The 16,978-nt window shown below is 44.6% G+C and overlaps 1 long non-coding RNA gene across 2 annotated transcripts in view; it reads left to right on the forward strand.

Moving 5' to 3' along the window:
• The window catches only part of LOC141417424 (uncharacterized), a 29,287-nt gene that overhangs the window by 6,978 nt on the left and 5,331 nt on the right, over nucleotides 1-16,978 (forward strand). For both annotated transcript variants that reach the window (XR_012441983.1, XR_012441984.1), the window contains exon 2: nucleotides 15,246-15,496. This is a non-coding gene — a long non-coding RNA (uncharacterized lncRNA). The remainder of the gene's footprint in view (nucleotides 1-15,245; nucleotides 15,497-16,978) is intronic.

The following is a 16,978-nucleotide window of genomic DNA, read 5'->3' on the forward strand; positions in this document are numbered from 1 at the left end:
CTCAGGCAGGAGAATCTCCAGTTCCAGGCCAGTCTGGGCTACATAGCAAGACCCTGTCTCAAAAACAAACACAAAAATAGCAGGGATGCACACTAATTGTGGGTCCATCCCTGGGTCCAGTGTCTTCCTTTAGCAAGCAAGGAGTGCCTTATGTGATGACCAATATCCTCCCTGCAAAGACCTCGGTAATCCTGAGAAGTGAAATTATTTTAGTGCCAGTTCCATAGGAAATGATATGTCCATCTAGAAGTATGGGGAGCTTATCCCCTCCCTCATTTCTGTCTCGTGGAAAAAGAAATCAACTTTCTTCTTTATCATTCCATACACTGCAAAGTCACCACAAGTCTTCACTGAGAGAGGAAGTCGCATCTGAACTGTCACCGTGAAGAAATCATCCACAGGGATGAGAAGCTGGTATATTTTTGTCTCCATAAAAAGAGAATCATTGTGATTCCCATCTTCTTACTTGCTCAAAGCTAAGTTTGAACATTCCTGGAAAATCAAGGAACTGTTTGAAAAAGTTGTTAAAATTTAGGAAGTCTGAGAGGTGGGGGTCAGGTTTTCCTGGTGTGGATGTGCTGGGGGTGGGGTGGGTAAGAAAGGATTGGAAGATTGGCAGAATGGTGTCTTTTCTCTCTTGGTGTCTGTCTCAGTCTGTTTTCTGTTGTTTTGTTGGATATTTTGAGGGGTGTGGTGTGATGCTTGGCAAGTGCTCTACCACTGAGCCACACCCCCAGCCCAAGACTAGATATTTATAAGAAAAAGTTTAGATAGATCATAGTTCTAGAGGCTGGATGTCCAAGATCAGACAGCCACATCTGTGAAGGGCCTTGGGCTGCCTCTTAACATGTTGGAAAGATGGAAGGACAAGCAGCCATACACAAAAGAGAGAAGACTACAGGGAAACTTGCCTTCTAACAGCTAGTGCTTGAGACAATGAAGCCAGTCCTGAGAAAAAAGCATTGAACAGAGAAATCCATTGAACAGACTTATCCATCTCTTAAAATAGGACCCACTTCCAACACCACCATAATCACAGTCAAATTTCAACATGAGTTTCAAGAGGAACAAACCCTATTCCATTGAATGCTGCTTACTCCCTGATTGGCCAATGCAAGCATTTCCCAAAGCTGCTATAACACATCACCTCTTCTCTGTATATGTCTCTTCTGTCTCTCTTCTTCTTTTACAAGAAGACCAGCCATATTGAATTAGCATCCACTCTATGGATCTCATCTTAATGTGGTTACATCCTTAAAAACCCTATTTCCAAGGAAGTTCCTAGGCACAGATACCAGGTTTTGAAGGAGGCTGCTGCAGTAGCCCAAATGAGACCCAACAAGGTCCTGAGAGGAGAAGGAAGGGTGGAAGTTAGGTGTTTTCAAGCAGTTCCCCATGCCTAGAAAAGCAGTGGCTCTCAGAACTCAAAAAGTGTTCAGAGCCTTCCAGCCCCAGAGTGGAGCCTTTCAGACTGTTTGGCCACCCCACACTACTGAGTGTTTCACTTGGCTCATGCAGCAAGGTTAACAAATTTGAAAGCGTTGCCAACATTTAAAAACTCAGAAGTTCTCATATAAAAGTTCCAAATTCCAGATTTGTTTCAAATGTCAGATGATCAAGTGTTCTCTCCCTTCCACATTTCAATGATCAGCTGGCACCATGGTATGACTGTCTCCTTGGAGGAAGCAAACCTGCTCCCCACTTTGCTACAGTACCTCCCTAAGCCATCCAAGATGGCTGGCCTAAGAAAGGCACCCAACAAAGCAATGCATGCATGGGGCTGTTTCAGAAGAGCTCCCTCAGGAAGGGTTCAGACAGGACCCTGGTTTCCTGTAGAAATATGTCCTTGCTGGAGATGTTAGAGACAGACACGATGGCTTGAAGCTGGGCCTGGGGTACAGGAAGGCTCCATTACTGTTCACCTTGCTTGCACATTCTCCATTTCCTTCAGCCTTGTCCCCAGGGCAGAGCAGATGGAGACACCACTCCATTTCCTTTCCACAGATGCGGAAACTGAGGTCTAGGAACTGACTGAGACCTCTCTGGAGCTTTGCCTTAAATGGCGGAGAACTATTTAAACCCAGGATTTCTGCCTGGGTTTCTTTTCAATGAAACGCTCACTATTTTAGAAGTTAGGTTTGTACTCTGGCAAAAGGACTCTATTGCCTTTGTGTTTGGAAGGTTTGATTCAGGCCCAGTCACAATAACAACAAAAAAACAAAAACAGGGTTAGCTTCCCACAGAAGAGACTTGAGTTACCGAAAGAACTTCCTTCCTTCCTTCTTTCCTTCCTCCCTCCCTCCCTCCCTCCTTCCTTCCCTCCTCCCTCCCTCCTTCCCTCTCTCTGTCTCTCTCTCTGTCTCTCCCTCTCTCTGATCCCACTATCAAATCCAGAGCACATGGCAGCAGACACTGTACCTCTGAGCTACACCCTCAGTCCCTAGAGACACCCGTATCTAATTACTTACACTTTTACTTCCCCTCCTGCCTGCCACCTTCTCTGTGCTCTTACCTCTTTCCTTCCTTCCCCAGATGGTAAACAGTTAGTGCTGCAGTTTGAACATGACTTGTCCCCATCAAAAACTCATGTTGAGGTTTGGACTCTAATGTGACAACAGCGTTGAGAACTGGTAGGACCCTTGAGAGTCATGAGGAATCTGCCCTCATCAAGGGAATCTGTAGTTCCCTACAGAGTGGGTTTGCTATCACAAGACTGATTGTTGAAGAGAAGTTTGACTTCCTCAGCTTTCTCTTGCTTCCTCTCTTGCTATGTGACCTTTCTTTCCTTTCCACCATGAGGCCCTTCCTCAAAATAGAGAAGATGTTGGCACCTTCCCAGCCTTCAGAACCATAAGCCAAAATAAACCTCTTTCCTTTACAAATTACACAGTCTTGGGTATTTGGTTATAGCCACAGAAAATGCACGGAGACAGTAAACTACTAAGCACTTCCTAGGTGCCAGGCAATTTGGTAATCACTAGGATCGCCCTCTGGTGCTCACAGGCTGGTGGAGACCACTGTGAAAGCCTGCAGGGTGCAGAGAAGTGTTCTAGAATCCCCTATACAGGACACTAAAGTGTAGCCACAACAGGGGAAGAAGCTCAGGAAAGCCTCAGCCCCCACACTGTGCCAGGCTTGCTGGGTGGCATTCCTTCACTCATTAGCATCTCCTCCCCGCCATGCTCTGTTGTTAGGTTGATGGGAAGCATCAGTGAGCAAAGTCAGATAAATATCTGCCCACATGCTGCTTACGCTCCTGCAAATGACTTGAAGGCTGGCTCATGAGACTTTAAGTGGATGCTTTTCTAAGAGCTGTTGCAGGAGTCAGAGTATGAGCAGACGCTGATGGCGACAATGGCTGCTGTAGAGATATCTGCATTCTGCAGTATTAGGGCACAGAGCGGGAACATGGCCAATGGGGCAAGAAGTAAACCAAGTCACCAAAGGCCATGCACTGACCCAGGATAAGGGACAAAGACAGTGCAAGCAGAAAGGAACACAGCAGCTCCTGTCCCCAAATTTATAGTGTGTGGTAGATCCAAAAGCACCTGTGGTCATGGGCGTGGCCATCAGTCACCAAGGAGAAAGAGCCAGTGGGGGAACTGCTCAGCCTGCGGCATGCCACTTCTATATGATAGAATGCTGATAGAAATTGGAACTTTGCTCTTCCTAGAGTCCCTTACCAGAATGTAGCACTCTTGGAAAAACAGCGTTTGTTCTTGAATGTTCTTGACAGTTGCTAGAAATAATGGCTTACCAAACTTCAAAGGGCAAAGTTAAAGTTAGGAGCCACGGTCAATTGAAAGGAATATTTTATTCATGAGGACACAGAATAAACACAGGGCTCATATCAACATGGTCTTTTTCTGATCACCGAAAGAAAAGAAGCAAGACTTGTCCTAGAATTAGAAAAACTGTTGCATAAAAAAAAATGAAAAGCCCCAGATTTATGAGGAAAAAAAGTGAGAGACGTTTTACAGAGTGCGTAGATACCAACACAAAATCAATGAGATGTGTACAGGGTTGCAAAGCATCATGGATGAGAGGAACAGAGAACAGGAATAAGACCCATGATTGTAAAGTGTCAGTGATGGATAGAAGTTTCCATTTATGCCATGGTGCTTGTATTTCTTGAAGTTGTATATTGCTGTGGTTTAAGTGTGTTCCCCAAAGGTTCACGTGATGGAAGCTTGGTCCTCAGTAAAATGGCATTAACAGGTGGGAGGTCTTTAAAAGGTGGGGCTCAGTGTCCTAGTCAAAGCGGCCCAGTTCTCAGAAGGAATTAATGTTGTGCTGGCAGGACTGAGTTAATTGTCTCAGGAGTGGGTTGTCATAAAATGAGGCCACTCCACATGCTTGTCCCCTTCTGCTTCTCTGCCACATTCTAACACAGCCAGAGGGACCCTTGTCAGATGTCAGCACCATGGTCTTTGGACTTTTGAGACACTAGAATTCTGGGCCAAGTAAACCTCTTTTCTTTATACCTTACCAGCATCAAGTATTACATTACAGCAACATGAAACAGACTAAGACACATTTTTTAAAATATAAAATACTAACACAGCATAGTAAATACTGATGCTTACTTACTTTAATAGAGAACTGTCTCTCTCTTAAAAAAAAAAAAAAACCTAAAGATAAGTTTCAGTGTCTGTTGTCCAGTTGATGAACCTTTGTAAAGCCAAGTTCAGATTTTAAGACGCGGTTCAAATGATTCAGTTTGCCCCAGGGAGGCTAATTACAGCCTCCCTGTGTTTGTTTTTTAACTGTTGCTCCCCATTTGCAGAGGAAAATGAGAGTATAATCGTGTATGTTGTTGATCTTAATTTTTTATCACTAAAAATCATGCAACTTCCATCTTCTTCTCGATCTAAAGTGGTTTTTTTGTTTGTTTTTTGCTTTATTTTGTTTTTTGAGACAGGGTCTCACCATGTAGCCCAGTCTGGCCTCAAGCTTGCAATCCTCCTGCCTCAGCCTCCCAAGTGCTGGGGCTGCAGATGTGTGCTCCCGTGACCAGCTTCTATGTAAGTTGTTTTGTGATAGATTTTGTACTGGTTGAAGTCCCCACTTCTCAAATTCTCACATCTACTTAAACACTTGGAATGCCTTTGTTGAATTGCAGATTCTAGTTCGGCATCTGCAGAAGGTTTGGGGAGGTGTCTGAGATTCTGCAGCTCTCACAAGCCCCAGGTGATGCAGCTGGGGCTGGTCCCTGGACCATACTCTAAGGAGCCAGGCTCTGAATTAGTTCACACACATCTCCATCCCCACAATTTTTGAATAAAGTGAAGACTATAGAATTATGGTTCTCAAAATTTCCAGTACAGGCCAGGCATGGTGGTTCATGGAAGGTGGTGGTAGGAGGAACTTGGTCCCAGACTGGCTGGGCAAAAGTAGGAGACTGTATCTGAGAAACAAACTAAAAGCAAAAGGACTAGGGATGTAGCTTAAGTGGTAAAGTGCTTGCCTACCAAGCTCAAGGCCCTGAGTTCAATCCCCAATACCACGAAAAAATTCCAGGACCCTGGCCCCAAAGGTTCTGATTCACTACTGCCCCTTGTTACAAGCCTAGACCAAAGCCTGGTTGTAGGAGCCCAAGCCATGAGGACCCAGGCCTCCAGCTACCCTCCCCTTAGCTGACAGCTCCACCTTCCATGGCCTCCTTCCCTTTCTTGAATGTTCCAAGGTTGCCCTCATGATTTCCTCTTGTTATTGTTCTCAGTTCAGATGGCACTCCTCAAATAGGCCTTCCCTGATTGTCCAGCTACAGGAGGGCCTCTTCCAAACTCTCTTTAACCCAGCATGTATTTTCTTGCCTTCTTAGCTCCTGTTACTCCTACAATTACCTTGTCTGTACATTTGCTCATCAGTGTACTATGCATCTTCCATGAGATCAGGGACTCCATCTGCTTGGCCCCCGCTGCTTTCCCAGTGTCCACACAATACCCGAATACTGGGTAAATGAACCAGTGTGGCCAGGGTGAGAAGCAAAGTGTGAAGTAAACAGTGTCATGAATTCTGGCCTTGGAGACAGGTCTGCAGAGGGAAGCAGATGTGAAGGTTTAATGAGCAAAAGGACTGGAAGAGTAGAAAAGAAATCACTGTTCTTCCTTCAGGGTGGAGAATAAAATTAAATTAGGAATGGTGGACAGAAGTGCAGTTGCGGCTCTTCCATTCGTGTGGTGTATAACTCAAGATACCTTGTCCTTTCTCTGTATCTGATTTTAAAATTATAAAGATACATGTTTGTGGTAGATGATTTGGGAAAACAGAAGCATTTTAAGTCATAAATTGCATATGACTTTATCCTACCACCCGTAGACAACCATGTTTTTTGTGTGTGTGTTTTTCCTTTTAGAATATTTTTCAAATATGGGTGTCTTCGAGAATTCACATGTCACATATAATCTCACATTCTTCTCTCTCATTATCTCACATTATAGGATGAATGTATTCTCATGCCTATAAAGTATCTTTAAAACATGTTTTTAATGGTTGTCTAATATTCCGTTGTATGACAGAATACATAATTTATTTATTTCTTACACTTCACGTTCAGCAGAGCACTCTCACTTTCTACTAGCTGTCCTTTATGAAAGATAGCAATGCCTAATAAATGAATTTTCCTCTTGCTGAGAGTAGTAATTCTCAAGTGGGTTGATTTTGCTCCTGAGGGGACATTTGGCTACATCCAGAGACATTTTGGGTTGTCACCACTGGAAGAAGATATTGCGTGTAGTGTGTGGAGCCCAGTGATGCTGCCAGACCCCTCCCACCCCCCCCCCCCACACACAGGACAGACCCTGGACAAAGAGTTACCCAGATCTCCGCCAGAAAGTCAACAGTGCTAAGATTGAGAAACCTGCAGTTCAGGACAGTGACGGGGTTAATATTCAACAACCACTTAAAATTCAGATTAGCATCTACCATTGAAATATAGGACTTTGCCCTAGGAGTCTGCCTTCGAATAAGGTCTCAGCTAATTAGATTTCCAGATACAGGAATCTGGAATAACTGATGTTTAACTTGCATAATTCTTATTTTATTAGCAGTTTTTAAAGTAGTAGTAAAGGAAAGCAAAAATGCAGGTTTGTTTCTTTTTTTTTTTAAATTTTGCTATGCTGAAGGTTAAACCGAGGTTCTCTCAAATGCTTGGCACGTGCTCTACCACTGAGTCACATCCCTAGCCTGACGTTGTATTTTTAAAATTCAGCTCCAGGGATGAATTTGATGGTTTTGGCATCATTAGTTCCCTGTAAACACTGAGGCACAGAGCAGGCAAGCACTGCATCCTAGGCCAGCCCAGTAGCAAACTCTGTGTTTAAGGCAGAGAAGTGATTTGGTCATTGTTGAAATAATTTCTAAATTCAAAATGGGAATTTTGATGAGTACTAGTTAAACTTGGATGCTTGCAATCCCATTCTGTGAACCCTTCCTTGGACAGAGATTTTTTTTTGCTCCTTTCTGGCATTTGCAACACCTAAAAGCATTGGGAAATTCCACCTTTAGTAAGCAAAACCATCTGCCTTCCTTCTGTTGAGAAATGTGCACATCCCTTTTATCTCGGATTTAGATCTTTGAGACTTTACCCAACCTTTGCACAGAGATAAATGGTATAGAGACCATTTGTTAGGTTCTACCCAGTGGACAACCCAAATCCCATAGGTTCAAATCTAGAACAAAGAGAATGTTTGCTACACCCTTTTTTCTACACACATTCTTCCTGGGATTGATTGTGAATGGCAAAGGAGTTTAACTTGGAAATGTTTGGAATTGTAATTCAGATACTAAAAACAGCTAAGACCTACCCAACTCCACAAAATTGGCATCCGTTTCTGAACTGTAACAATGGTAGTGAAGTTGAGAGCAGATGAGTATGGGCTAAAGTCAGAGATTCCCAACTGAGATCCACACATGTGTGCCTCTGGGCATTGCTGTTGTTGTAACTGCCTCCGCAATATTTTACATGGCTTATTGCTCATCTGCAGAGCCTGGGGCCTTCAAGAAACAGTCAGTGGAGCCTCCCTTGCTGGGGGCTCATCTTCTGGAGGGGATGGTATGTTCCTCCCCCTCATCTTCAATCCCCAGGGCTGACTGAAGACAAGAAGCATCTCTGGGCTCTAAAGGGCTCCATCAGCTAATGATGGAAGAAGGGATGCAGGGGCCTGAGAAGGCAGACAGATCTGGAGATGACAGAGCTGTGGGACTGACAGACAACTTAAAATAAGCAATCATGGGCTGGAAAAGAATACGTTGGCTCTAAAATAAGTGTAGGACTAAAAGAAATGGATGGGAAGTCAATTCTTAGGTCTCTCTGTTAGTGATAGGCAATCGTGTTTTCTTTTTTGCTCTTAGTCGGCAACCAAAGGTCGCCAAATGCTCATTTTCTTTGTAATTTTCTATTAAAATATTGATTTGACTGCTGAAAATGATATAGCCAATGCTTTCAAGATTTTCAGGGCTGTAGAAAGGCAAGCCCATTCCTCACTGGCAAGATACATACATCTGTATGTACAGATGCTCCCAAATGCATGAACACAATACACACACACACACACACACACACACACACACACTCTCTCTCTCTCTCACACAAACACACAATGCTCCCTGACTGGAGGCTACTGTAAATTTACACAGTGTGGCAAATGAGATTTTCTCATCTTCATCTAAATCCAAGATCGGCAAGATTGGGGTAGTTTGGACTGAATGGGACAAAAATGGGAGGTTGAACAGAACAAAGTTTAAAACGTGGACAAATATCCTTCGCTATACAGATTTCTCAAAATAGTGACTCGAACTCAATCAACCCTGACTTATTACTGCAATTAATGTCATCTCGCATTCAACGTATACTTAGAGCACCAGGTACCATGGCGACATTCATGAATACATCAGCATTGCCTTCAAGAGTTAGAAGTCTAAGTGGGGCAAATGCAAGTCACATAAATCAACAAGCCTGCTTCAAACTCGCTTTCAATTCCGAGTCGGAGCATTGGAGGTAGCACCGTGGATTTCCTTCAAACAGTTCCAGTCAGTGTCCCTGGGCCTCCCAGCCCACCGGGCAGCTTGGCCTGTGGGGGACACCACTGTCTACTGATGATGGGGTATGTTAGCTGGATTATTGGCTAAAGCAAAAGAGCTGCCTTATAAATGCAGTTGATAGTCATTTGATTCTAGAATTTTTAGTCCTAATTTTGCTTGACACTAAAGGAAACTTTGTTCTAAAAAGGGTGAGTGTGACCTCCCCAAAGTCACACAGCCTCCAGATTTTCTTCCTTTTTCATTCATAATAGCACACATGCCTAGACACCAGTCAAACAAGGACCTTGGCTGTGTTAGGCTTATGTACCTAAAAAGCCTCCCTGAGCCAAGCAGGAAAGATGGAAGACTCCATTGAGGTCTAGATTGCAATCCTCATCTGTATCATCCTTGTCCCTGCCATTATTTTGTGTCTGGCTCTTTTAAGGGAATCAATCTGTGAAAACTTCTACTTGAAAAACAGATAAATCACTTCTCTTAAGGTTCTTCACTTTACAAAGGCATTTTCTGTAGTATTCACTTAAATTTTGTTCTACCTACTGTCCAAAAAACTTAGACAAATGGAATTCATTATTATGTAAAGGAAGGCTATTTACTCTCAGGTTGACTACATATTTGCATAGAACTTGAGAATTGTTAATTAGATTTTTCTTTTGCACTGTCTGCATGACAGTGATCATTAAAAATGTCCAGAAAGCATGGAAATACAGATATTATTAGTTGTTTTTCTCATTGAAGATGTCCTTAATCAAATTATTTATATTTGCCTATGTTTCAGACTTCATGGACACCCTGTAGATTCATAAACATAGTAAGCAAGAATGAATTACTTACCATTTTGAAGGAATTTCCAATGTTTTGCATGGTTGGTTTAAAAAAAAAGCCCATATATTTTATGATGAAATCTCTATGTTTATAAACAAAACCCCAGAAATTTACAGAGAAAGAAATCATTTTGACTTTCTTTCTCAATACTGGTTCCATAAACCATGACCAAATCATGGCAGATCTTTAGAGGGATGATTGAGTTATTTTGTTTGAGTTAGATTAATAGCTTCAGGACCCGGCCCCTTTTTTTTTCTTTTTTTTCATTGTGCTACACTTTTTCTTCCTCTGAAGTTTCAAAATTAAGTCAGAAGGCCTAACTTTTTGTAGGCATTTCTGAGGTCTAGACTGTGGGGAATTGTGTACCACCAAGTTTTCTTTTTGGTCTCATTCCTCAGGTGCATGCTGGAATTTTAAAACAATTACTTTTATTTACAAAAAAAAATCAAAAAAGCATAGAACAGGTTGCTTTCTAGTTTGGTTCTTAAAATGACCAGGGAATTCTGTGTAGGTATTCAGCCCTATGGAACTACACGGCTGTGACTTAGATTTCTGAATTCAGATTAAACCAGCTTCCAGGTTCTGCAGTAACAAAATCACAGGCTGGGGGACCATCTGCCTGGTCACTAAGTGATGTTCTGAGTCAGCTAATTGTGCATAATTGGGAGTATGTGGCAGAAATGGCACTGTCCTCTCCAAACAAAGGACATCACATTTGTGCTGTTTCAGGTGACACTGTTCTTTTCCTGGCCAGTGACAGCAGAAACTCAGGTCACTACAAAGCCTGCATCTACAAGCAGCCAGTGGTAGGAATGATCAATTCTGGGATAAGCAGGAGACAATAGGCAGTGGGGGAGGGGAAGAAAGGAGAAGGAGGCTGGGAAATAAGACCTAGATAGGAGGAAGGTCCAGTGCTGGAAAAATGGTTCCCTGCGTTTTAGATCCTGAAATATGGTCACAGTCAGCATCTAATTCCTGTACATACACTTGGGATCTGAGGAGATTCTGGAGATTCCCAAATGAACTGGGTCAGGTATTTGGATGGCAAGGCAGGAGCTAGGACAGTCACCCCCAGCAAGCTGGTGGAGTGACAGTTTAAAAGCAGCCTGGAGGAGATTGTGCTCAAGTGACCCTGGAGCAAGGGCTCAGAGCTGGAACAGAAGTAGACTTTGGAGACGATGACTCTCAGTGGTCAACAGTCTAACTGCTTGGATGAAAGGCCTGTTACTCAGCCGGAATAGCAAGACAGGATCCCGGCATTCCCCGCCCTCTTCTTCTGGACAGAAAGAAGGTCAAAGGCACTGTGCTTGCTACAATGACTACAGCACAGTGGACGCTGGCAAAAAACGAAGCTGTGGTGACCATAGCCCAGGTCTTCTCCATCTAGGCAGCACTAGGTGTTGTCACTGGCGGCTGTCCTGGGCATGGTTTAGCAGCTTCCCTGGCCTCTGCCCTTAGAAGACTGTGCTATTTCTACTTCCTGCCCACCTCCCAAGCAGTGTCATCCAAAAATGTCTCCTGGGCAGGGAGGCAAAAGTGTTTTGGCACCCCTCTCTGCTTTGTTGTGTCTACTGAGGCAGAAAGTCTGCCCAGCACTTGAATTATCTGGGGGGGTCCTGCCTTCATGGGCCTGGCTTTGTGTGTGTGCATCTGCTTGTGGGTGAGGGCTTGCTTGTGTGTGTGTGTGTGTGTGTGTGTGTGTGTGTGTGTGCGCGCGCGCAGACACCTTTTCATAGGCTGTCTGTGTCCATAAAATGACCAGCATTTCTTGTTTCAAAAGTCAGTCCAAATGCACACAGCAAAGGCCACAGGTGGAACTGGAGGGTGGACAATGAAGCTGCTTATCTCAACTGCTCTGGCTGAGATGGGGACCTGAGGCTTCCTGACTAGTCCCCAAAAGCTGACCACCCCCAGAGTTCCCTGCTGATCCTACACCAACTATGTTACCCTCCCAGGCTCTGGTGTGACACAGGGAAGAGAGCAAGACAAAGCTGCAGCCCTTGAAGGGCTCACGTTCCAGAAGGTGGAGGCAGTTTGGATATGCACACGTGTGCACACATATATAGGACAATTATCATATAGGATAATTTCAGAGGGACTTTACACTGGGTCAGACTCTGTGCGATTCCAGCTTCTAGGTCACTACCCTCCCAGGCCTCACAGCTCTGGGAGGGGCCTGGACAATGCATTTCTATTTTTTAAATGAAATTTCCAAAAGTGATAAAGGTTTTCTTTAAGGGAAACCATTCTTCCAATTGCATAAGGTTCAGGTCCCATAAAACCTGGATCTCTCCCTGACTTTGAGAAATGCTGCAGGAAGGAGAAAAGGGAAGTGCATCCAGTTTTAATTCACTTCCAGGCCAGAGCAGCAGAAAGGAAACAATATTCTTGTGCAAAGAGAAAGCAGTGAAAAAAACAAATTGAAGACCTCACTGCATTGGGTGGGTAAAAAGGTGCATGCTGCTCAAAGTCTCACACCAGGGGGAGAGGAAGCTTAGATAGTTTGTTCCTCACTGGAGAGCTGGGGAGGGAAGCTGCCCGGCTCTGGTTAGGAGGGGCTGAGCAGCTGGCCAAAGCCCCCCTTTATAGAAACTGGCCATGTTTTTGCTCTGGGCGGGAGCTCCGGGCCTGCCCCCGGCTTTCTCCCGGCCATTGTGAGCTCGTATTGATCAGGCCGGGAAGCAGTAGGGCTGCGGCAGCTGAAGCTGTGGGGTGGGCAGCATTGATCTGGCCCCCTCCCTGGGTTATTTATAGGATGCGCAGGCCTGGCAAGTAACCGGGGAGAGAGAGCTTGTTTAACGAGGGTTCAGGGCGCGCTCTTCGCTAGCTGGTTAACTTTAAGTATTGGAAATGGAATTGATGCGCACATAATAATATTAGGATTCATACAAACCACTTCTCCGGCAACTCGATATATTTCATTACCCCCTTTCTAGCAAATGTATTGATTTCTGTTTTGCGGTTTTATAACACAATTTCAAGGCTGTTGTGGGCTTAATGAGCCGTGTTCTTATGATGTTTAAAAAGATTTGAAGCTATTGTTGAAATAAATATTATGGATCACCTCCTCCGGAGGCCCCCTCCCTCTCTCCCCTCGCCCTCCTCTCTGCTCACCCCGCCCCCTCCCCGCCCGGCCGGAGCCGCCAGCAGAAAGCAGGGGGCTGCAGCTCCACGGCCCTTTGTGGCCCAGATCAAAGGACCGGAGCGCCACAAAGGCGGCCCCACTCGGGCCGCGCGGCCACACACAGCCGCACCTGCAGCGCGGCCAAATGTCATTGTCGCTTCTGCGGGGCGAGCGCGGGGGACGCACCTCCGAGGCGGCAGATGACTCTAATAACGCTTGATGGGAATTGATGGGGAGAGAGAGGCGCCCGGTGCCCAGGGCTTTTTATTAGCTGCCCCGACTTCTCCAGCCTCAGCCCAACGCCTGCACCTGTGGACCCCCTTCCTCTCGGCCTTTATGGAACTTGACAGATTTTATTAACTTTAAGGAAGAACTTTCCAGCGTGCGGAGGGCCGCAGTTTATTTTGTATTCATGCGAAACGGAAACCGAAAAAGCCATGTTTACATATTTACCGGCCCCAGTGACCTCCCTCGGGGGCTCCATAAGTCCCGTTCCAGATTAACTTTATCATAAAATTGACTGCTGTGCTCAGGGAGTTGGGAGTTTGTGGGATGTTGTTGGATGTAGGATTTTTCTTTTTTTCAATGAGAGAAAGCTATATTCAATTATCTAATATCTCTGAGGAACCCCCAAAGACTTTCCAAATGGTGCAGGAATTGGAATTCTTTTTAGAAGCATTTGCTCACGGGGTGTGAGCATTTGCAATCAACCCAAGTAGGCTTCCCAGGCTCAGCAAGGGTTCTCCATCTTTTTGATGACCTAGAAACAAAGGCCAGTCCCAGAAACATCTTTAAACTTCTGAAGAGTGGCCCCTTAGAGGTTGGGGACCAGGGGACCACACGTGTTATGTTGCGGTTGGAAGCTAAGCCTCCACACGTTTGAAAAAACTGGTGTGTTTCCTTTAATAAAATGATATGTTTGGTGGAAACAATATTGTCACACTGTGAAGCCACTTATTCGCTCCTCTTTTATTCTTACCTTACAAAAGAAGGAATATAGATGTGTGTTTTAAAAATCAAACAGACTGCACATCTAAAGAGCCACTGAACACAGCCCAACACACCTTTATAACTTCCCACACTCTTAGAAAAACCCAAACAAGAGACAAAGTTTTCAGATTTTGTTCTTAGTCCTCTGTTGCACTGAGGCTATTTCTAGATCCTTGTCTCCTGACACATGGAAGTCCGTGGCTATGAAAACTCAGATTATATCAAATGGTCACGGGTGGAAAATTCATCCCAGAGTCAGTGGGCTGTGCTCCTTATTAGCTTAAAAGCATAAAGCTTTCTGGAGCTTCCTTTTATGTGCCAGATAAACTTCAAATGAACTGGGGATCATTTTGCAGAGAAACCCTTAAGTTGAGTGATAATAGAAAGTAGTTAGTAGAATATTACACTTTTCATTTGGGCAAACAGATGGGATGCCTGCTTTTAGATTTAATCACGGGCTGACAGACAGGTAGGACGCCGCATATTTTAGTTGGAGTCTCTTTCTTTTCAGGAAAGAATGAAGCTACTTAATATTCACTATATCCGCCGCCCCACCCCCACTAGCCCATCTATTCTGCAGTACCTCGTGATCCCTAATGCCTAACTTTTTCTCATTTCTGATGACATTACAAAGTCCAAAGGTCATCTAACAGCAAGTGAATCCATTTATTAACACATCTTTTACTCTATTCTTCCCTCACAAAAAAAGTAGATGTGTGTATGTGTGTGTGTTTAAAAAATAAAACATCACAGAGCGCATACCAATCTCCATTTACATAGACACAGACGTAAATAAATGATTTAACAATTTGGGAGTCATGAGTCTCTGACCTCATGCTTTCTCAACTAACCTTTTCAAAAGATTTTGATTCTCAATTGTTTCTCTTTTTTCCCCAGAAGCATAATACACTGTAACCTTAGCATGCACAGTCTGTTTGGAGAGAGGGACACAGACAAGGGCAGTCGGAGGTGGATTTTAATGTCCTGGCAGAGCTTATATTACCTTGCTGGAAACAAAATCTGCCCCCCTACTTCGAATGCAAGTCCCTGGACACCCCCATCGGAGGTCATTTGTTATGCAAAGTTCGGTGAGGCAGTCAAAATGAATTCCTAGTGATCTTTACACCCTAAGCCCCAGCTCCTAAGAATGGTCTTTCTCAACAGGTGTTCATTGTGGCAGTCTGACTTCAAATTGCCTGACTAAAGGTTTTATTCTTTAGTCATTTCTTTTTTAATCTGGAACTTGTAATTTACTAATCTGCAGCAGCTGCCAGGGAGGGCCCAGCTGTTTACCAGAGGGGAAGTGCATCACCAAGGAGGCTGGAAGAAGGGCACCTGCAGACCAGGAGGAGGAAGACCCTGAAGTGCACGGCCTGGAGAGAGCACAGCCCAGCTCAGGAGCACAGACCTACCTGGTCTCCATAATACCTTCTCGGCGGCTGCTCTAACATTCATGATGTCTAATTCAGCTTCCCCTGGGAAGGTTTGCAGACATACCCTCCGGTTATGTGCAAAGTGAGTAGAAAGTGATTTTTAACAAACAAAGACGACCACCAGAAAAATATGGTCATGAAGGAAGGGACGTTTGAAACGTTACATTTTTCATTAGGGCCTGTGTGTCACACAGATCCCGTGCCTTTGGGCATCTTTATCAACCCCCAACTCCAAGTCCATTTTTTTTTTTTTTTTTGGTACTGGAGTTTGAACTCAAGGCCTACACCTTGAACCACTCCACCAGTCCATTTTTGTGATGGTTTTTTTTTTTTTAGATACAGTCTCATGAACTATTTGCCTGGGCTGACTTTGAACCACAATCCTCCTGATCTCTGCCTCCTGAGTAGCTAGGATTACAGGCATGAGCTATTAGCACCCAGTGTCCACCTCTTCTTGAGATCCCTCTAAGGAATTGGGAGAAATGACATTTTCCTGCAGTGATTCTTGGATTTCCTGATTAGTCAGAAGTTAGTTGGCTGAGTGTTCATGAGAGACAAAGCATGATATCAGGATCCTGATTTCCAAATTGCCTGGACTGTAGCCTTCAGGATACCAGCCTAGAGATTCTGGAGAGTGGGTCTTGGCATAGAGCCTGGGAACATTTAACAAGCATCGTAAGGTGCTGGTGCTTGTGGTCTGGTCTGGGGGAAGCCACAGACAAAACCTCAGGACCTGAACCCTTTCCATCACATTTGGCCGTTCTTCCTACCTCAGTCATTCCATCTCTACAATGGGCTCTGCCTCTTTAGCCTTCTCAGTCACAGCCACCAAGAGAGCCTCTGAGCAGGCACATCTTGGGAAGGTCAGTGTTCCAGCTAAGGGATGGGTTTCTTCCTAAGGAGATGACACATGCATGTTGTGTACCGAGGGTAGATAAGGTCATCAAATAGAGACCTCTTCAGCCATGCAGCAATTCTTGGCTTCCTGGTTTCTTTTGCAAATGACGCCTGCAGCTTGTTTATTACTTCTGGTCTGTATCAGAGGTGTGGTCGGGACAGAAGTGGGCATGTTGTATAAAGACCACAACTAAAGCAAATCCTGCCTCACTTGTGAAGACGAGGCCAGTGGGAACATTGGTGGCTGCGCTCAGCCTTATCATAGGCTAGAAGTCAGCATTCTGCAGGGAGGCAGAAAGGAGGGAGCTAAGATTCCTGTCTGCCCCAGTCTTCCAGAGAGAAAATTGGAATTCCTTTGGTATTCACCCAGAAGAATAGACACAGGCACAGGAGACTTCAGAACCAAACAGGAATTCGCACGGGAATCCAACATTAAAGGAGAGTCTGGAAGTGCTAGGACGTTAGGACACAAGGAGTCCTCATTGCCCTGACCACCCGTCCCCTGAGGTGCAGCTCCGTGGAAAACCCACCATTTGGGAGGCATGATATCTCTTTGAACAGTCCCCAAGGAACAGTATATGACTGCCCCTTGGCCCTTCAGCTTGGCTGTTCCCCTGAGAAGGCTCTCTTGTATCTGTTCAAAATCTAATTATGGCTGTAAAAACTG

Source organism: Castor canadensis, chromosome 15, assembly GCF_047511655.1.
Source record: "Castor canadensis chromosome 15, mCasCan1.hap1v2, whole genome shotgun sequence".
Classification (NCBI taxonomy): Eukaryota; Metazoa; Chordata; class Mammalia; order Rodentia; family Castoridae; genus Castor; species Castor canadensis.